Source organism: Saccopteryx bilineata, chromosome 9, assembly GCF_036850765.1.
Source record: "Saccopteryx bilineata isolate mSacBil1 chromosome 9, mSacBil1_pri_phased_curated, whole genome shotgun sequence".
NCBI lineage: Eukaryota > Metazoa > Chordata > Mammalia > Chiroptera > Emballonuridae > Saccopteryx > Saccopteryx bilineata.
The window spans coordinates 62,163,176-62,184,674 of NC_089498.1; the positions used below are offsets into that span (position 1 = coordinate 62,163,176).

The following is a 21,499-nucleotide window of genomic DNA, read 5'->3' on the forward strand; positions in this document are numbered from 1 at the left end:
AAGCAATCAATTTCATTTCTACAGGACCAAATGGTAAGTTAGAAAACATTGTAAACTAAGGACATAAACAACCAGTGATTTAAAAGAAACCTATTAAGTTTTGGGAACTTTGAATATCTATTGCTAAGGAATAGGTGAAAATCTCCCTTTGTAACATGGTCTAGGTCCGAGATGGCGAACCTTTTTATAAAAACGGCCCACTTTTGCAGTGCTAGTCAACCTGGTCCCTCCCGCCCACTAGTGGGCGTTCCAGTTTTCAGGGTGGGCCAATCGCAGCACCGTTTGGTTGCTCCACTACCACCCACTAGTAGGCGGGAGGGACCAGGTTGACCAGCACTGCAAAAGTGGGCAGTTTTTATAAAAAGGTTCGCCATCATGGGTCTAGGTTGTGCCTCTTATGATGCTGAGATGGTCTCCTCAGGTACCTTTTAGTTCTTTGCTTCTCAGGAGTTGGAAGCTGAGGAAACTTGAGTTAAGAAGAAAGCAAACCATCAAGAAAAATGAAGGGAGCCACAGTTCAGATTAATCATAAATGTTACTATCAAATATAAAAGTTTCAATGATGAGAAGATTAAAAAAAAAAACAGTTACGTATTCTCCAGGGAGCAAAGAAAATGAAAAGAAAAATACCAACAAAAGGTGAAGTTAGCCTTATTTTGGCAGTTAGAATTATTAGGTTATGAAACAGAGCTCTGCCTTCTTTCCTGGGCCATTTAGGTTTAGAACAAAATGAACCTGAAAAAGTGTCAAAATTCACAGTAGGAGTGCCCACTCAGAACACTATTTCTCTCTCTGAAGTAGGTTCTACAGTCACCTAGGGAAATTTCTATTGATTTATAATTAGGTGGCTAATTAAAAAGTGGATTATCAGCTATATTAAAATATGCCAGACAGTTGTGCACATCATTCAATCTTTAACTTAAGAAATCCACCATTTCCTTAAAAAAATTCTCACTGGGAAATTCTATGTATAACATATACATTTTCTTTTTTCTTCTTAATTCAATTTTATTGATGTGAGTCTAAGATTTTTTTTAATGAGGTAAGAGAAATAATTTTAGCTTCCTCTGCTAATAAAGTACATATACATTGTAATTATTCTTTACAATGAGAATTTATGGCCATGATAATAAAAGCCCAAGGCAATGTAAGTTCTCCAGAAGAAATAATACTAATAATGAAAATAATAACTGTTACCATTTAATTACTGCTAATATACAAGGTGTGGCAAAAGTAGGTTTATAGTGGCAAATACACTCAACATCTTGTACTATTGTTTATTAATTATTGTGTTATTTTCTATGCAAACAACTATAAATCTACTTTTGCCCCCATCCCCAGTATGTCTCATTTAGTGCTCTCAGTCACCATATGAGGAAATTTTATGTCTATTAAATAGATGAAGAAACTGAGCTTAGAGAAGTCAGGCAAATTATTCAAGGTCACACAACAAAGATAAAATGCTAAAATTCAAACTCAGGTCTCCTCAAAAATTTTGCTTTAAACAAGTTATTCATTCTTAAAATGTTTTAGCATTAAGCTAAAACTATATTGTTGCATTGAACTGGTTTTAAAATTGACAATATTCATGCACCATATAAATAGTCATCAAGATCTTATATGATATTAACCAAACCATATTTTCTAGCCATGTGTCCAGACATCAGTTTATTTTATAAAGTAGGTGGTCATCAGGAGATGCCTGAGCCATCACTAACATCAGAAGTTAAAAAGTAATAGTCACCTGGTACTGTAAGTTACAATTCTACCTATGAGTCTGCTAGACTAGTCAAGTATTAAATGGGTCATTTCATTCCTGAAGCACTTAAAAACTGGCCACCCCAAGTAGGTGCCTTGGCATATGGGCATGACTGAGTATGCTAGGGTAGGCTTATGGAATTGCTTATAGTACTTACTTCTGACACCATAGGGGTGATTTGGAGTTCCTTCTGAAATCAATAATGACAATAATAACAATGTAGTTATTTTAATATTTTTTTGTGGGCTTACTGTGAATCAGACACTGTGCTCATTACATATATGACTTTACTCTAGGGTTTCTCAGTCTTGATACTATTGATCTGTTGGACCAGATGACTCTTTGTTGTTGGGGACTGTCCTGTGTATCTTAAGAAGATTAGCAATATTTCTAGCCTCTACTCCTAGATGCCAATAACACACCCACCCCCTTCAGCTGCAACAGCCCAAACTATCTTCAGACATGAACAAATGACTCCTGGTGGTCAAAATCACTCCCAGTTGAGAACTTCTGTTTTATTTTCTTAATAACGCTAGGAGTTTGGTACTATTAGACTAATTATATTACTGATGAGGAAACTGTGGCAATGCGAGGTTTAAGTAAAATGCCAGCAGTCTCACAGTTAGTAAATTACTGAGCCAGAATGTGCATATGCTGCCTCCCTCTTAAATGCTCTTATTATGGTTGAAACACACAAGAGAAGATCTGCCCCTCTTCCTACCCTCTTCACTCCTACATAATATCACAGTGGCAGAGCAGTGGGAAGGAAGAGGGGGTGCATAGGACATAGTGCACAGAACTTTTTTCTACCACAGTCTTTTATTCAACAGATTAATTCTGCTTTAATTGGGATGCTGGAAACTAATGAAAAAAAAATTACAAGTATTATATAGTCTGTTCTTCGGGTTTTAGAATGTCTGATTTAATTTTAACCAATTAGCATGCCATTATGTAGGAGTATTATGTTGAGAATCAATATTACACTAAACACTAATATTTTATTCTATATTAAAAATTTATACAAATGGTAATGCAAGTGCTTTATTCCTACTTTCTTTAAATGAGAAGAAATGCTTCCTTAGGGCAATTCCGGCTACAAAGAAAATGCTATCTTCTTTGGAGACTATTGATATAATGCTTTCCATAGATCATTGCTTAAATGAATCAGCACAATTTAATTGAATGAAATTTGTTTATTTTTTTATAAAGTGTATGAGCTTTCAGCATATCAAAAATTGTTTTTCATTTTATACCTGTATCTCATGTTAAGATGACAATAAAAGTACATTGTTGTCCAATACTGCAAAAAAGGACAAAATAAGGCCCTGGCCGGTTGGCTCAGTGGTAGAGTGTCGGCCTGGCGTGCGGGGGACCCGGGTTCGATTCCCGGCCAGGGCACATAGGAGAAACGCCCATTTGCTTCTCCACCCCACCCCCTCCTTCCTCTCTGTATCTCTCTTCCCCTCCCGCAGCCAAGGCTCCATTGGAGCAAGGATGGCCCGGGCGCTGGGGATGGCTCCTTGGCCTCTGCCCCAGGCTCTAGAGTGGCTCTGGTTGCGGCAGAGCAACGCCCCGGAGGGGCAGAGCATCGCCCCCTGGTGGGCAGAGCGTCGCCCCTGGTGGGAGTGCCGGGTGGATCCCGGTCGGGTGCATGCGGAAGTCTGTCTGACTGTCTCTCCCGTTTCCAGCTTCAGAAAAATACAAAAAAAAAAAAAAAAAAAAAAAAAAAGATTAAAAAGGACAAAATAACTGTCATAATCCTGATTTTTGGATATTATTTCTCCCTCCATTCCTATTTCTTTCTTTTTTCCAGTTAGTACTCTACATTATTATTATTATTATCATTATTATTATATTATTCAAGGATGATCTTAGGCTGGAATTTGAACCTAAATGTATCCAGACTGCATTTTATGACTCCTTTGCAAAGAGGAACTAATAGATTTAGATAAACTAAAGTAGATAAACATCTAATAACTACCTAGAAATAGTTCAGTTAAGCATGATTTCAATACTGGATTTCAGATCTGCTAGCCAAATTGTGCCCTGTGTGCGTTTCATGCATCTGGTCTTGCTTGCTGTGTTCTCTGATTTTAGACGCTGGGTCCACTGCATGCATCTTAATGGCTCTCCCCCTCCCCCATTTAGCCTGTTACTCTGTTTCTACTCTCCTAGCTTCAGTGATATTTTCAAGCTTCCAAGCTAGGGTGGCAATGAAAGATTTCTATATCTTGGATTTAATGAAAACATTTGCATTTTTTTTATCACTTATGTACTTTAATTCCCAACTTCTCAAATGTTTGAAAACTATACCTTTTATAATATCCCTAACTTTGTTAATTATTATACTATGTTCCTCAGTATTAGACATGTTTTGCTCCATATTTCAGAGATTTCCCAATTGAGTTGGCCAGATCAATCAGTTAATATGCACATACCTTGAAAAAGCTACTCTTTAGAAAAATGTTGCTTGAAATTCTAATGGCATTATTAGAGGTTAAAAACTGTCAAAGCCAAAAATTATTGAATAAATTAAGCTAGTGAAAAAATTAGAAATTGATGATACGTTCAGCATAGTAATCACCACTGGAAATAGGAAAATTTAAACTACAAAATAACATTTAATGAGTTGGCTTTTCTAAGCTATTGATTGGATTTCTAAGCATTTTATGCATATGGCTATTCTGAGAGTTCTTTTAAAAATGAAAGGCCAGTGTCTTAATGAAAAGTATTATTACATAAACCTATTTGAATCTGGCTTATGAAAAATAGGACTTGAGAATTTAAAATGTGTGCCTAAAATGCAAATGGATTCAATTAACTGAAAACCCATAAGACAGAACTTTAAATAAGCAATTACTTTGGGAACTAATAGTGTAAATAGGATCATGATACATTGGCACAAATACCCATATGAGAGAAGGATCAGCAAATTTTGTCCTTTAAGTTATTTATGCACACATGGTAATATCTCATTAATTTAGGGCTTCATTAAATTTAAAAATCTTTTGATAGTTTGTTCATGAGCTGGGCTGACATTTACCGTTGCTTTGCAAAAATACATTTTTTTATAGCTAGATAATATATGGTGTTTTAAACATTTATTTTCAATCTTAGGTACACATTTTAAACACAGAATAAACTATTTTCAATGAACCTCAGGCACTTTACAAGCTCCTACATACATCTAATCTATATGCTAATAACAAAATGTTCATATGATTTATTATAACAAGTCTCCTTAAGGATTTCTACTTTGTAATGTTTTGTTAAAGTTACTATATGCAGTTTAAAGTAATAAAAGCCACATTTGTTTAAAAATTATCTATACTTCAGCTTTACCACAAATTTAGATATACCCACCTTCTTAATTTGTTAGAATAAATGAAAAATTTGCAATATTCAGTGTTACATATATGGAGAGAAATAATCTTTAAATATGCATTAGAACATATAAAGAAAATGAAGACTAAAAATAAATGTTTTGTGGGTAAACAAAGATGAACTGTCTCAAACCATTGTAAGTCCTTTTGGCACAATACTCTGGTGAGAGAACTCAATAGTGCGGCCTTTCTTCAAAAGATGATTTTGTTTATTTGAGATGACTCTGTTCTAATCACTTGAAAAATGATAGTAAATTTTCCCTATTAAAGGCAGTCAGTGTCCAGGCCCAAAGGCATGAATGTTCCAAACTACAGAATATAGGAGAAGAGAAATGCCACCATTCAGTACTCCGGCATTTCTAAATCATTCTTGTATATTGCCATGACTTTTAAAGAGTCCACATGTCTATTTTCTGCACAAATGCTACTGTGAAAATTAATGAAGAGAAACCTCATTTCAAATGGAGTCATGAGGCCAGAAGAGGGAGTCATCACTTACTACTACTACTCCATGTCAATCGCAGACACAAACAGAAAAAATTGTCAATTATGCTTCAACAGGAAGAGACACCTTGCAAATCCGTACTACTTACAACTCCAGCAGGAGGAAGAAGATTTCCTTCCTTGCCCAGCAACTCACCCAATAAAAAACTGTCATTCCTGAACTTTCGCTGTCAGTGGTCTTTCAAAACACCCCCTCCCAAATTTCTCCTTCTATGTTTTTTTCCCCTATAATGTTCATCTCCTTTTTTAGTTGGGCTTGCCTAGTTTTTGCTGTAGCATGCTTGTCCCTAATGGTAATTTCTTGCTATTCCCAAATTAATCCATTTGCTAGTAAAATAACTGGTTGTTTCATTTTTTAAGGACATTATTCAGTAAAGAATTTTAGAAGTGTGTTTAACATGGGTAGATGTTATATTATTTTTAATAGTAAAAACCCATATGTAGGTCAAAATGATTCAAATTCTAACCAGATAAAACATATTAAACTAGAATTTATAAAAACCACAACTGAACTGAAAAATGGAATATTCCCTTTTTTAATGAAACATTTTGAAGACAAATTTGAATATTATTCATAAACCATCTTCACACCAGAAGCATTTCCATTTCTTTTGTAAATATTGTAAGAAAATCAGATAGAGGGGGAAGTCAATTCTGCCACTCAAATCAGTAGTTACTTAGTTACTTACCATAGAAAGAGGAAAAAGAAACTTCAATTCCATTTTCATAACTGAATCAGGAATACTTGATGAAAGAGGCTTCTTGATTGTTACAAAACCTGGCAAGGAGATACAAGCATAGGATCTTGTATTATCAAGAAGAAAACTGCTCAAACAATAGTCGTTTCTTATTATTTCTCAACTGAATGAGAGTTATCTCAGTCAGCCATATGCTATTTACAAATCAACTGATTGCCCACAAAGTTTGAGCAAGAAAGACTAAAATGACTATTGCCATTAGAGAAAAAAAGTCTTAGGGTAGAATCCCACTCAGTATTTGTCTGAGTAAACTTTAAGTCTGAGGTTCAGTTTGCTTATCAGGTGAGAGTAGTAATACCAGCTATTCAATGGACTGTTCTGATGATGAAACAAGATGATGTGGGAAAACACTTTTGGTTAACAGTGAAAGTATTTACTTATGCCTTTACTCTTTATGTTAAGAATTTGAGCTGGCTTCTAAAAAGGAAAATAATGAAATGTGTATAAAAATAAGAAAACAGGGTTGAGAGGAAAAAAGAAGGAGGTATATGTACTACCTGTGTTGGTCAGTAGTGGAACTGATTGAATTTATAATTTGGATTTGAATTTCTTGGTAATATAGGTAAAAGGAAAACAATTTCTTCTATAACTCCTATAATTAGAAAGGAGAAAATACATTACTCCCTCTAAAGAAACCAAGTATTTTGTCTTTTTGACATGAAATTCATAGAAAAAAAATTTCATGTAAAACATGATAGAGAGAAATTGAGATAAAGTGAACAATTTTATTTAACTAGAGTAGGACTGAGTACCTACTATGAAAACTGAAGGGTAAAACAGTAGTTTTGCTTGGAGATGGTTATTATTGCTATAAAACTTGTATTTCTCCTCAAGACAAACCTGAAGCTTAAATTAAGGAAATCCTAAATATAAACCCACTAACACCCGATTAACAAATCATCCAGCTCTCTTCCCTTGTTATGCCTTTCTAACAAACACATGAGGAGCTTCTTTAAGTCATGCTCTCAATAGAAGAGTAGTTAGTTTCTGAGCTAAGTCACTGATTGTTGCTCCTAATAAATAGGGGCTAGAGCAATAAAAGTGGTGTGCTGATGTGGTATAGTACTGAGGAGGCACACTACTGATGTGGCACAGTACTGGTGTGGTACAATATTGATGGATATAGTACTGATGTGGTACACTATGGATGTGACACAGTACTGATGTGGCACTCTACTGATATAACACAATACTGATGTGGCACTCTACGATATAACACAATACTGATGAGGCACTCTACTGATGTAACACAGTACTGATGAGGTGAACTACTGATGTGACAGTACTGATGAGGTAACTATAGATGTGACACAGTATTGATGAAGTAACTATAGATGTGACACAGTACTGATGAGGTACACTATAGATGTGACATAGTACTGATGAGGTACTCTATTGATGTGACAGTACTGATGAGGTACACTACTGATGTGACACAGTACTGATGAGGTACACTACTGATGTGACAGTACTGATGAGATATGCTACTGATGTGACACAATACTGATGAGGAACAGTATTGATGACACAGTACTGATGAGGTACACTATAGATGTGACATAGTACTGATGAGGTACTCTATTGATGTGACAGTACTGATGAGGTACACTACTGATGTGACACAGTACTGATGAGGTACACTACTGATGTGACAGTACTGATGAGATATGCTACTGATGTGACACAATACTGATGAGGAACAGTATTGATGACACAGTACTGATGAGGCACTCTATTGATGTGACACAGTAGAGATGAGGAACACTACTGATGGATACAGTACTGATGAGGCACTCTATTGATGGATACAGTACTGGGATGTAATCCGGTACTGACAGCTGCAAAGCCCAATTGGGGGGCACATTCCAAAAGGGAAAGGAGAAGAAAGGAAAAAAGAACACACACAACCAAATGATTATATAAATGCAACAAACCACAGCAAGAGGCCTCTTTCTTGAAATCTACATGCTTTTCTTGGTTTCCTTGCAATTTCAAGTCCAATCTTCCAGGAAATGCCTGTCAATTCTCCTCTTATTTTTTTTTTTACCCCCACCCTTATTCAAGGTTCGCCACTTGGCAACAATTTTATTCATACCCATGGCTTAATTATAATTTTTAAAAAATATTTTTTCAGGCTAGATCCTCATCCCTTCTCTCCTGAGTTTGCTTTTATTTCTATATGTAAAATCTCCCTGATTTGAATGCCTGATGCCATCTTAATTCTCCCTCTCCATCACTGCACCTCACCACAGCACATACATCCAACTGATTATGGCTCCTTTGCTCACACAAAGCTCAATTTCTCTTTTACATGCTTAAGGCCATTGTCATATCAGAAATTCATCATCCACCATCTACCATCAAGACAATGGCCTCCCATCTCCTTACTCTCTTGTTTCTAATCTTCATTATTTCCCAGATTTCTTGATCGTTTCTTTCTCATACTTCTTCACTTGTTTGAAAAATTCTAATAACTTTATGATCCTTGTAGGATAAAGTCTAAAACTTCTCAGAAGAACTTTCTAAGATCTGAGATCAAAACATTTATCACTTTCCACATAACCTTTGTAATACTAAACCATTTTTTCCTTGCTGTCTCTACTCCTTCCAATAACTGTCTTCTGCTTCCATGACTTTGGTTAATAGCTTTCTGCTGTCTTAAATGTTCATCTTTTAACCCCCAGTTCAAATACCCCCTCTTTAGGATCTTCTGGATTTCCTAAGTAAAAATTCACTGTACCCTCCTGTATATACTTAAGGACTCTTAACTTTACCCCTACTACAAAAATCTCATTTATAGAACTCTGGCCTTCTTCTGTCTAGTTATTCATAGCAATGCCAAAAGCTCTCAAGATGACATAGTGACATTTATGACAACATGTATGGACCTTGAGAACATTATACTGAGTGAAATAAGTAAATTAGAAAAAGCTAAGAACTGTATGCTTTCACACATAGGTGGGATATAAAACTGAAACTTACAGACACAGGTAAAAGTGAGGTGAATAGCAGGGAGAAGGGAATGTGGAGAGGGAGAAGGGAACTTTAGTGAATGAGGAAGGGGGAGGAGAGGGGAGATTGTATAAAAAGGGACAAATATAAGATGACAGAAAATGATTTGACGTTGGGTGATGGGTATACAACATAATCAACCATTTAAACACTATAGAAATATTCATTTGAAACTCATGTACTCTTATTGATCAAAGTCACCTGCTAAAGTTAATTTTCTAAATAAAATTTAAATATGAAAAAAAGATGCTTTTAATATAGTAGAGAAATTGCTCTATTTAAATTTTTGACTTCCCTAGAATAATAAATTCTCAAATATTATTCATACTCTATAAGTAACAGATTAGACGATTCTGGGGACCTCATTCTAAAAAAGTGTTTTCTAAATAAGTGATAATACCAAGACTGTTCACATCTGAAACACAAAAAGAATAGAAGGGGAGAGGATGAAAAAAAACCAAGTATAGATGGATGTGTTGTTTTTCTCTCTTATTTCAACGTATATTTGTTTAATGATTCTATAAAAATTAAGTATTTATACCGGAGGAAAATGTCACATCTGTTTTAATGAATTAAAACACAAAATATTTAGTTATTATGCATTTGAGATTATCACATGAAATATCTCTTCTAGCGGATCTCCCATTAGGAATAAAAAATGTCTTCCTGATGGCTATTCTAGTACCTGGCACATATGAGATAGTTTAATATTATATTTGTTGTATGAATAAGTGCTTACTCATCCACTTATCTCTCTCCCAGCTGTGCCCCTCAATCTCTTCCTTTTAACAGACAAACTATTGGTTATATTTTTATGGCACATAATTACTAGGGCTTATCTTTATTTTCTTACCTCTTGTTTGCAGCACACACCAGCGGTCAGTTCACCCTATGCCTCATCACATTGCTCACTGTGTTGAGACTTCCTCTGGATGGATTCACTTTATAACCTTTCTCCAGGCAATCATGTCCACCTGTGGATCATATCAATCATACCCAGACCTATGAATGTGAACATGACTCATAAGTTTACACCCAAACCCTAGAGCTCTCTGACAAGCTCCACACCCGTAATCAAATGACTGCTTGCTCTGTCCTGTGATGTCTCTAAGACTTCTTAAACTCAACATGTTTGGCACTGAATTTAGCATTTACTTTTGCACACTTGCTCTTTTTCCAGTGTTCCATGACACTTTCTCAGAAGATGACCCATCAGTTTTATCTCCTATGTATGTATCTCTTGAACCTATTGACTTTTTAGAAATCACCAACATTCCACCCTTCTTCCCCTAGAGAAAGCTACCAGTATATCTCTGCTGAAAAAGTTCAACTGGTCTACATAATTTTAACCCCTTGCCAACCTATAATCTTCATTATAGCAAGAAAATATTTTTTTGGTAAATATAAAATTGATGATGTAACTAACTACAATTCCCCTTCCAAAACAAACAAACAAACAAACAAACAAAAACAAGAACAAACACCTCATCCTCCTCATTGGGCCTAGAATCAAGGCAAATTCCTGTATATGGCCTTTCATGGTGATGGCTCCAGATTGCATCTTTAGATTCTAGATGTTCACCCCTGCTCTCTGTACTCCAGGCCCTTGGCTTTCCCTGTCTCTCATATTGCCCCTGCTCTCTTCTGCTTTCTGTACATTATGGCTTTCCCATACATCATGACTTCTGCCTATTCTCCTTGTTTAGTTCCTCAATGTTATTTACATCTCATTTTCTAGAACCTTGTATTTCTTCTTTGTAGCATTTAGAACTGTTTTAGTTTCATACCTATTTGTGCCATTCTTTTACTGTCATTTTTCCACATCAGCATGTAGGCCAAACAAGAACAGTGAATACCTGATGCAATTCAGTGCATCCTAACAATGTCTGGCACATTGTGAATACTCATAAAGATGACTTTATTGAAAGCATGAGTGTATAAAATGAATGTGAAAACGAACATATAAATTCAGTGAGAAAAATGTACCCTTAGTCTACTTAATAATGCTGAATATGAGCACAGCATTTTGATGGATTTAAGAAATTAAAATAGGAGGAATTTCTTATCAACCAGATTCAGTAGTACACAATTGGAAATAATAGGGAGTTTTTCCAAAATAAAAATTTCACCTGTGCTGAAGCAACTGGTTTTAGCATATAAGAAATATGCTAAGATTTGAAAGTTGTACTTTCCAATTCTATTCTTGCCGTTTTTGCCACTGCATATATTGAACAAGAGCCATTTCGAGAATAGGAGGCCAGGATTAGGACCAGAGACATGGTAGAGAGGCAAAGGAGAGAAGAATTTTAAAAATGTTTAAGTCTCTAGAATCTGTCTGTTCTGCTGGGAGGGCGTGCTTTTTGTACACTTGATTCTGAAATTCATGTCATTACATGAAATATTATTGTCTCTTCTTCCATATGGTGACAGAATTCTAGCAATTGTATTAGGATCTCAACAAATAGAGAAAATGAAAATGTTGCTTAACTTGTTTTCTCTCAGTTAAATGACAAAGACAGACCTCCCAATAATGAAGCACAAATTTTGTAAATTAGAATGTATCAGTTATAAATGTACTCTTGCAATTATGAGAGTAAAAACATTTTACATTGAAATAAGAAATGCCATCTGATTTTGATTTAACACAAAAGGGGAAAAACACATTCCCTTTTAGAATGACAAATAAAGCTGTCAATGTGATCCATTTATAGCTCCTCAGAGAATGCCTCAAATCCACATAATGTTCTGAGAAGCTAGTTATTGTATTTGCTCTTTCAAAGAGAGAAGGCAGAGAAGTCCCCAACGGACTTCTATCCAAGGAAACTAAGGTTAGCTAGAATAACTTGCATTAGTCAACGTCCTAGGTGCATACCCCTGAGTGGGGAGAGTGAGAGCTTCAGGCATTTCATTTAAATACTGTGTAACAATAGAAAAACTGAAATATTGTAGGGATTGAGGGGAGTGTGAGAAAATGGAGGAAAAGCTTTGCCTTCCTTGTCTGTCCCCCAACCCTCCTCCCCTGAGTTCTTGGAGGGTCTTACCAACATAATGAGGCCTCTTTCTGTAAGGCCTGCTGCTAAACAAAATTTAGAGCCATGCAATCTTAATTATAAATATCTAAAGTGCTATTTGTTTTTTAAAACATTTTATTGTGCATTATTTCAAAATTAGGTACAAGGGTGCTTTCCAAAAACAAGCATTAGAAATAGTATCTGTACTTCTTTTCACTATACTCAAGCTTCTTTGTTTTAAGAAGCAATTTGCTATTACATATATGTACTGTACTTATATTCATATATAACTATGTATGAAATATGACTTTTTATAAAACATAATGGATTATTTCTCTTTCACGCTGGCTGCTAAAAGACCTAGAACAAAATTTGTTACTATCTTTTAGCAATAGTGTTGAATTTCGTGACATGAATTTTGAGTATGAATCTCTTTCCTGGCCCCATCTTATGTTCTTAGCCTTAATTTTGACTTTGACTCATTTTTCATTACCTTTTTGAAATATATATATATATATTTTATGAAGTGAGAGGTGGGGAGGCAGAGACAGACTCCCTCACGCTCCCCAACCGGGGTCCACCTGACAGACCCCCACCTAAGTGAGGCTCTGCCCATCTGGGCCACTGCTCAGTTGCTCAGCAGGTGAGGCCATGGAGTCATCCTCAGTATCCAGGACCAACTTCCCTCAAACCATTCGAGCCATGGCTGCAGGAGGGGAAGAGAGAGCAGAGGAGAGGTGGAGAAGCAGATGCTCACTTCTCCTGTGTGCCCTGACTAGGAATTGAACCCAGGACATCAACAGGCCAGGCTGATGCTCTACTGCTGAGCCAACCAGCCAGGCTACAGCATATTTTTATTAAATTTTTTCTATAAGCCAAAATCATTTCCAGTATATAAATAAAATATATAACATTTAGAGATAGTCTTTTTTTCCTTTGGATGGTTGCAAAATTTCCCAAGGCATCATATAATTTATTATCATAAATGTATGAACATTAAGACACTGGCATTTATAGTAATTAATTTTTTTTGTGATATTTAGCTCAGTATTTCAGTTAGGTTTTGTTTGTTCGTTTGTTTTAACTATTTATACATACACTTTTATGGCTAGGTTTCTTAGCCTGTGGTCTGTGGACTCTCAATTTATATGTGAAATTTTGTGCATGCAAATTTATATTAAGGAGGAGTTTTATGATTGTAAATCAATTATGAAAGATGAATTTGACCCAAAATATTTAAAATTACTACTAATTTGTAGTGGAATCATCCCAGAAAAGAAGATCTTGTTTATTTATATTCAACTAATTGACAGAATATTTATTAATTACCTGTGAAGTGCCTGGCACTGTACAGATACCCAGAAAACTGCAGTAAACATAGGGTTTACCTCTAATTTCAAGGTACTTCTAATTCAGTAGAGAAGAGGGTAGACAAAAAATAAAAATAAAGTAATTGCATGGTTATATATATAACAAAAGAGAAAAGTGAATGAGATTGGGTGCTTAAAGATCTCTGAGAAGGTGTCATTTTCTCTGGGCCAAGCAGAATTGGAGCAAAGAACATTCCAGAGAAGGACCAGTTAATGCAAAGACCCTAATGGACATACAAGTTTGTTATAACCCATTGCTCTCCTAGAAAATATAAATGGTAGATCTTCAAATCCACTTTTCAAGTTTATTTTTAATACTTCAGTCTAGAAATATCTGACAAATGGTATTTTGCATGAAAGTTAGATACCTTTCTTTGTTTTCATTTCTTTCTTGTTTTTGAAGTTATATTTCCTAATGTGAAGGAAAGGTATCCTCAGGGAAAGAATCTGATGTATTTTATTATCCATTAAATTAATTCAATAAATATATGAATGTATCATCTTTAAGAAACTGTGAGAAATGCCCTCAAGGTATTCGGCACAGACTAAATAAAACGTAACTGCCATATATGTAACATTATGTACCCCTCAGCCCAAAGTAGCTTGAAGAGCCAGCCTCTTCTGTCTACCACTGCAGATTACTCTAGTGTCCCCAAGAGCTCAGGCAGCTTGGAATCCAAGGAATAATACAAAAGTTTTCTATTGTGATTGTGTATATGACTTTTGCTACAAGGACACAGATGCCCATCATACCTAGTAAACCAATTTTGATCATTTTTGCCATTTGCTAGATTTAAGCATATTTAACATTTTATCAAATATCTTTTTTTTAATCCTCTTAAGAAAAACGAATCTGGCCTGACCTGTGGGGGCGCAGTGGATAAAGCATCGACCTGGAAATGCTGAGGTCGCCGGTCCGAAACCCTGGGCTTGCCTGGTCAAGGCACATATGGGAGTTGATGCTTTCTGCTCCTCCCCCCCTTCTCTCTCTCTGTCTCTCCTCTCTCTCTCTCTGTCTCTCTCTCTCTCTCTGTCTCTCCCTCTCCTCTCTAAAATGAATAAAAAACAATTTTTTTTAAATTTTGAAAAAAAAAAAAGAAAAACGAATCCTCTTATACTACTGGTGGGAATGTAAATTTGTATAGCTACTATGAAAAACAGTATGGGGGTTCCTCACAAAATTAGGCATTGACCTACTACCACATGACCTAGCAATTCTTCTTCTGGGTATCTACATGAAAAAATTTAAAAATATTTATTCATAAAGATATATGTACCCTTGTGTTCATTGCAACATAATTTATGGTAGCCAAGACCTGGAAACAACCTAAGTGTCCTTGGATGATTGGATAAAGAAGATATGGTACAAATATACAATGGGATACTACTCGGCCACAGAAAGGATGTAATATTGCCATTTGCAACAACATGGATGGATCTTGAGTATCATGCTAAGTGAAATAAGTCAGATGGAAAAGAACAAGAATCATATGATTTCACTCATATGTGGGATAATAAACAGAAAACAACAAATGAACAAATGAAACAACAAATAACAGACACAATATTGTGGTTATCAGAGGTGAAAGGGGGGTAGGATGAAGATGAGGAAGGTAAAGGTAGTCAAATATATGGTTATGGAAGGAGATTAGACTTTGGGTAGTGAGCACACAATGCAATATACAAATGATGGATGATCAAATTGTACACCTGAAAGTTATATAATGTTATTAACCAATGTTACTCCAACACATTTTATTAAAAGAAATCCTCTTAGAAGGAATCTGAGAAAATTTAAAACATAATAAAATTGTCATTGGACCTCAACGTGAGGTCTTCAGACCATTTGACTGAGAAATACCAAAGGTGTTCATTTAAAATGCAGTTGTTTGAGTCTAATCTCAGAACTATTAATTCAGAACTGTGAAGAATGACTACAAGCAATCTGGGTTTTCAAAAAGAGCCTTCAGATGGTTTTTTGCCCTCTAAAGTTTAAGAACTTTTTTTTAATGGGATATAATACTTTAGCAAAGAGTGCTCTCTAAATGTAAGAAGAGAAGTTATTTTGCTCCTTAAAAACAAACCATCATTATTTGGAGTTCAAATATCAATTATCTCTTACATGTACCTTGAATCTATCACACTAGTATTAAGTGCTCAGCACCATAGATTTTCCGTTTGGAGCTTCTGAGCATTTAAACAGAGTTAGTAAACTAATGATAGATATTAAAAGGCTGCCTGATGGATCATTAAAATAGTAAATAGGATGCCAAAATTTATAGAGGCCATATAAAATTTAAAACTATCTGATGTAGGATGTTCTGCTGTATACTATTGCTGCTGGCCCTGGCCGGTTGGCTCAGTGTTAGAGCGTCGGCCTGGCGTGCAGGAGTCCTGGGTTCGATTCCCGGCCAGGGCACACAGGAGAAGCACCCATCTGCTTCTCCACCCCTCCCCCTCTCCTTCCTCTCTTTCTCTTCCTCTCCCGCAGCCAAGGCTCCACTGGAGCAAAGTTTGCCTGGGCGCTGAGGATGGCTCTGTGGCCTCTGCCTCAGGTGCTAGAATGGCTCTGATTGCGGCAGAGTGACGCCCCAAGATGGGCAGAGCATCGCCCCCTGGTGGGCATGCTGGGTGGATCCCGGTCAGGCGCATGCAGGAGTCTGTCTGACTGCCTCCCCGTCTCCAGCTTTGGAAAAATACAAAAAAACAACAACCAAAAACAAAAATACTGTTGCTGCTAGTCAGCATTGCTCTGGGAAACCCAAGGCTTTTTGGAATTTCTGAAGGAAAATATTGCTCAAAGCGCACTACTCTTATTTATGATGTGGTCCCCAAATTTTTTATTCTGGATGATCTGAAAGTCAGGAGGCAGAAGTTCTACATTTTTCTGAGCTTCGGTCTCCTGGTCAATAAAACAATGGTTTATATCATTAACTGGTCTCTATAGTGTCTTCCAAACCCAAGTTTTTCTTGTTTTGAGGTCAGTTTTCTCTGCTGTAAAATACAGATGTTGGACAATGTGCAGTGTGTCCATTTGTCCTTTGTGTCCAAGGGTAGCCCCTTTGTCTCCATTAATATACTTGGATCCCCATTCATAATTTAGACTCCCTCTCTCCATTGAAGATCCATGATACCTCATTTAGCTTATTCCAAGTAAAGGATAATATATCGCCACATGTCCTTATAAGAGAGGATTATTCATTCAGCATATACTATTGATCATATATTATACTATGTGATACTTATCTCGGTGGTAGGCCCTGGGAATACAATAATGAAAAAAGTTGTGGCCTCATTCTGCTTATAATCTGATAGGGGGAGATACAGGGGAGAAGACTGAACAACAACCCCATGTAAACTGACAGATAAGTATTAAAAATAACTGCAGCTTGTAATCAGTGTAATAAGGGATCACTAAGGGCCGGGGTAGAAAATAACAGAAACCTGAAAGGTGTTTGGGAAAAGCCTTTTGGAGGAGGTAATATTCACTTGGACATAAAGGGAGATAAGGAAAGGGGTTGTAGGAAAGGGCAAAGGGGAGTATATTCTGAAAGCCTGTGGGAGGAGCAGTTGATGTGCTTGGCAGTCAAAACCCTGAAATAGTTTCAGCTTAGAGTTTCATCCAAAACTACAGAAAGGAAATAAGGGGCCCAGAGGTTTAAGGGGCTTATCCCTGGTCAAATGGCTTGTAGTTAATGATAGAATGCTTCCACACTTCAGCCCGGAATGTGAATCCTTCTTAGGGATCACAATGCAGCAGGAAGTGCCAGAATGCTTTCAGTTCAAATCCTGGCTCGTTGACTCACAAATTACTTGTCCCTGGCCAGTAAAGCTTCTTTGAGACTCAGTTTCCTCTTTGAAACCCATGATATCTACTGCATTAGTTTGTTACAGGGATTTAATGAGATAATGTGGCACAGTATCTGATTTATCAGCTGCCCAATAAATGCAAGCTTTTTTGATTTTTCACCCAGTGCACCTTCACCCGTACCAAGCTGTTGAAAAATGAATAAGGCAGAGGTATAGTTATTTGGATAAAGTGATGGCAGAGAGGAAGTTTTGGAATATGAGGCCGGAGCCTATTTGACAGCTATCCTCTGAGAGTGCTTCTTGGAGGAAACGAGAAGAAAAGGCCACTGAAAGTGGGAAAGTGTTAAGTAAAGCATCCCCAACTTCTTGCTTTTGTTCACTGCTTAATCAGCTAGTGGTGAATGTAAAGTTGTTCTCATAAAACAGAAAAGACCAGTCATAACAATATTTATGGTTACATTATCATATAAGAAACAGGTTTTACTCTAGAGAACCAGTAAACAAAAGAATGACACACTTAATACCTACGAAGAAAAAAATGTGATGTTAGTATGTCACGCAATCCACTAGGAACAAACTAATTCAATTGTCTGTAGGATATTAAAATGATTGCTGGTATTAAAGATGCTTAAAAACCAAGCCCATGGTATTGTAAGAATGAATAATTAATCTAAGTAACTATGAGAATTTTTGTCATTGTCTGTGAACAAAACCATAGGTTGAACTTCTGCCTCAAAGTACCAGGAGGTGTCTTCATGGGTTAAACTGGACAGCTATAAGGCTATTCCACAAAAGCTGTTTGCCCTGCCTGTAGTCTAACCTAAAACATAAGGGAATATTTGTGGTTCAGGCACACAAAAATGAGGACTATTTTTTAGTTTTAGAAGTTTACTGGGTCCCTTTTCCCCCAACCATAAGGTAAATGCCATTCCATACATAACTTTTTGAAATGTTGCTTATTTTATGATTCTCTGCTGATGGTGTCTTATGGGAGAAATTTTATTTCAAAGTTTCACAGGATGTGAATTGAACTCATTATTTTACTCCAAACTCATTGTTTAATTGACAGGAAACAGGCATTATAAATCATCTTGTATGCATGGCAGAAGCAGCTACATAAATTTAACAATGGGTGGATTATTACTATTTAGCATATTTATGGAATTTTGTATTTGGGAAACATTTTACAAATCTTTTATTAGTTCATCCTTATACTTCCAACTGAGTCTGACAGGTGGTAAACAATGCTTTTGGTTTTAAATTGCCAATATGTGAAAAGTTTAGTGGGGAAAAAATCTATATCCTCCCTCCTTGCTCCCATACTTGCCTAGAGCACATTTCAGATATCTTTTTTTCTCTCACAATAAGGTTAGAGGTCTGGGGAGTGGGTCACATCTACATAAAACACTTGTAATAAAAAGGGAATACAGTATATAGTGGACTACAGTGGTGGGATTCAAATAATATAACAACCGGTTCTCTAGTCTAATGACTGCTTTAAGTATAAGAAAAGATATACCAAAAGGTAGTTTATTATTTTATGCATTCAATTCCTTAATAAGAATAAAAGAGGTATACAAAACTAGATTATGTTATGAGTTTTAAAATATTAATGAAAAAATATTAAATAATACCTGACAGAAAACAATAAAACTTTTAAAGATATTTCCATGTTGCTTCTTGATTGGCATCCTTACTTGCAATTTTTTTCACTTATGGATGGAATGAACATTACTACAGGCTCTTAGAATACGCTGTTGCACAGATGAACATTAAAAAGGAGTAAGGAATGTAAATTTGTGATTTCCACATTGGGTGGCTGCCCAGGCGCCCACCTGGCGCCCACCTCCCTGATGCCAAATGCCATTTTAGCAACAGGTTCGCTGAACTCAGCAAAAAATTAGGTATTGGTTCTGCTGAACTGGTGTGAACTTGCTGAATCCCACCACTGGTGGACTCTGTCCTAGGTTAGGTGGTCTCACCAGCGGAAACCTCACAAGACACCCAGATAATGTGACAGGATTCCCAACACAGATACATCTTAGGAATATAACCCCCTCAAAAGCACATAAGGAAGCAGTCAGTTTTTCTAAAATTACACAGAAAACTTAGTTTTAAATTCTAACGATGCCATACCTACTGGATTCATTATCTAATGATATCACTAATTATTTACTTAAAATGCATGCGTGTATATTAAAAAAATAAAACTTAATTCAAATTAAGTTTGAATCCCCCCCCCTTTTAAAAACTCCCAAGTTTTAAAGACTAAGTTCCTTTGAACACTCATTTCCAACTCTTTTTTTTTTTTTCTTCATTTTTTTCATTTTTCTGAAGCTGGAAACGGGAGAGACAGTCAGACAGACTCCCGCATGCGCCCGACCGGGATCCACCCGGCACGCCCACCAGGGGCGACGCTCTGCCCACCAGGGGGCGATGCTCTGCCCATCCTGGGCGTCGCCATATTGCGACCAGAGCCACTCTAGCGCCTGGGGCAGAGGCCAAGGAGCCATCCCCAGCGCCCGGGCCATCTCTGCTCCAATGGAGCCTTGGCTGTGGGAGGGGAAGAGAGAGACAGAGAGGAAAGCGCGGCAGAGGGGTGGAGAAGCAAATGGGCGCTTCTCCTGTGTGCCCTGGCCAGGAATCGAACCCGGGTCCTCCGCACGCTAGGCCGACCCTCTACCGCTGAGCCAACCGGCCAGGGCCATTTCCAACTCTTTAGAATCTTCCAATCTACCCCTCTTCCAGGCGCCAGAAGGTATTGGAGCGAGAGCAAAGAAAGCCTGTATGGATCAAAGAATCACGCTTGACCTAAACCTTTTTACAGACGGTGGCTTTTATACAAAGCAAGAAAAATCAATTACATGTCACCTGGGGGCTGGACAGGAAGAGCTGCAAATGCTGCGTCTACTTTCTGAAGACTCCAACCTAGACCCTTCTGCCCAGATTCTAATCTCTTCTGATTGACAGTTACTATATCCTTCTGATCCCTTAGGCCCCTCCTCTACCTGCTGCAAAGCTGTAGAGGGGGTGGTGTGTGTGTGTGTGTGTGTGTGTGTGTGTGTGTGTGAGAGAGAGAGAGAGAGAGAGAGAGAGAGAGAGACAGAGAGAGAGAGAGAGAGAGAGACAGAGAGAGAGGGAAAAGGAGGGAGGGAGGGGAGAGGAGACAGAAAGGAAAAAAGAAAGAGAATGAATGAATGTGTATATTCGGGCCAGTTAGAGTAGAAGGGTACAGGAAACATCCAAAGTATTTCAGAATAAAGCCCCGCCGGGGCCCTGTGCTTTCTCAGAGTAGCCGGGCAGCTGTCTGGAGGCCACTGTAAGGTAACCAGGTCACTTCCCTGTCGGGATTCTCTATGCCCTAGCGTCTCTTGAGTCTGTGAATATAGAAGTGGGGGTGGAGGTGCGCGTATTTACCTCCCACCCCATCGTCCCACCCACCTAGGCGGTCCCTTGCCCCACCCAGGCCGCGCGATCCCTACACCACGCAGACGCTACCTGGGGACCCTGGCGGCTCAGCAGCTGCTTGCAGTCCACCTAGCTGCAGGGCTGGTGTGGTGCGGGTTTTGTAAAGCCACCGGGGAGAGCGGACAACCCCGCCCGCCAGCCTCACCGGGTCACCCGCCCCTTTCCCGCCTCGCCTCCCCCGTCCTCAGACCTTCCACGCGCCCGCTCCCCTTCCCGCAATCTCGTTGGCCACCTCACTCCCGCTGCGGCCGCCCTGAGGTCAGAGGCTGTGCGTCCCTTCCCCTCCCTCGGCCTGTTCAGGAGTCATTCGGGCGGGGCACTTGTTGCCTCCCAGACCCCCGGAGCTGTCACCCCACTTGCGCTGGCCTCTTTCCGGGGACCCCCAGCCTTTGCTGACCCAAGTCACCCCGCCCTCTCCATGCTG

The 21,499-nt window shown here is 37.8% G+C and overlaps 1 protein-coding gene across 1 annotated transcript in view; it reads right to left on the bottom strand.

Annotated features, from left to right (window-relative positions):
- Positions 1-21,150, bottom strand: part of RHOBTB1 (Rho related BTB domain containing 1) — a 155,426-nt gene extending 134,276 nt beyond the window's left edge. The window contains exons 1-3 of the mRNA XM_066242253.1: positions 21,106-21,150; positions 10,270-10,390; positions 6,336-6,424 (exon numbers count right to left, since the gene is read on the bottom strand). The gene's annotated coding sequence lies outside the window, so the exon portion shown is untranslated. The remainder of the gene's footprint in view (positions 1-6,335; positions 6,425-10,269; positions 10,391-21,105) is intronic.
- Between the last annotated feature and the right edge of the window lie 349 nt (positions 21,151-21,499).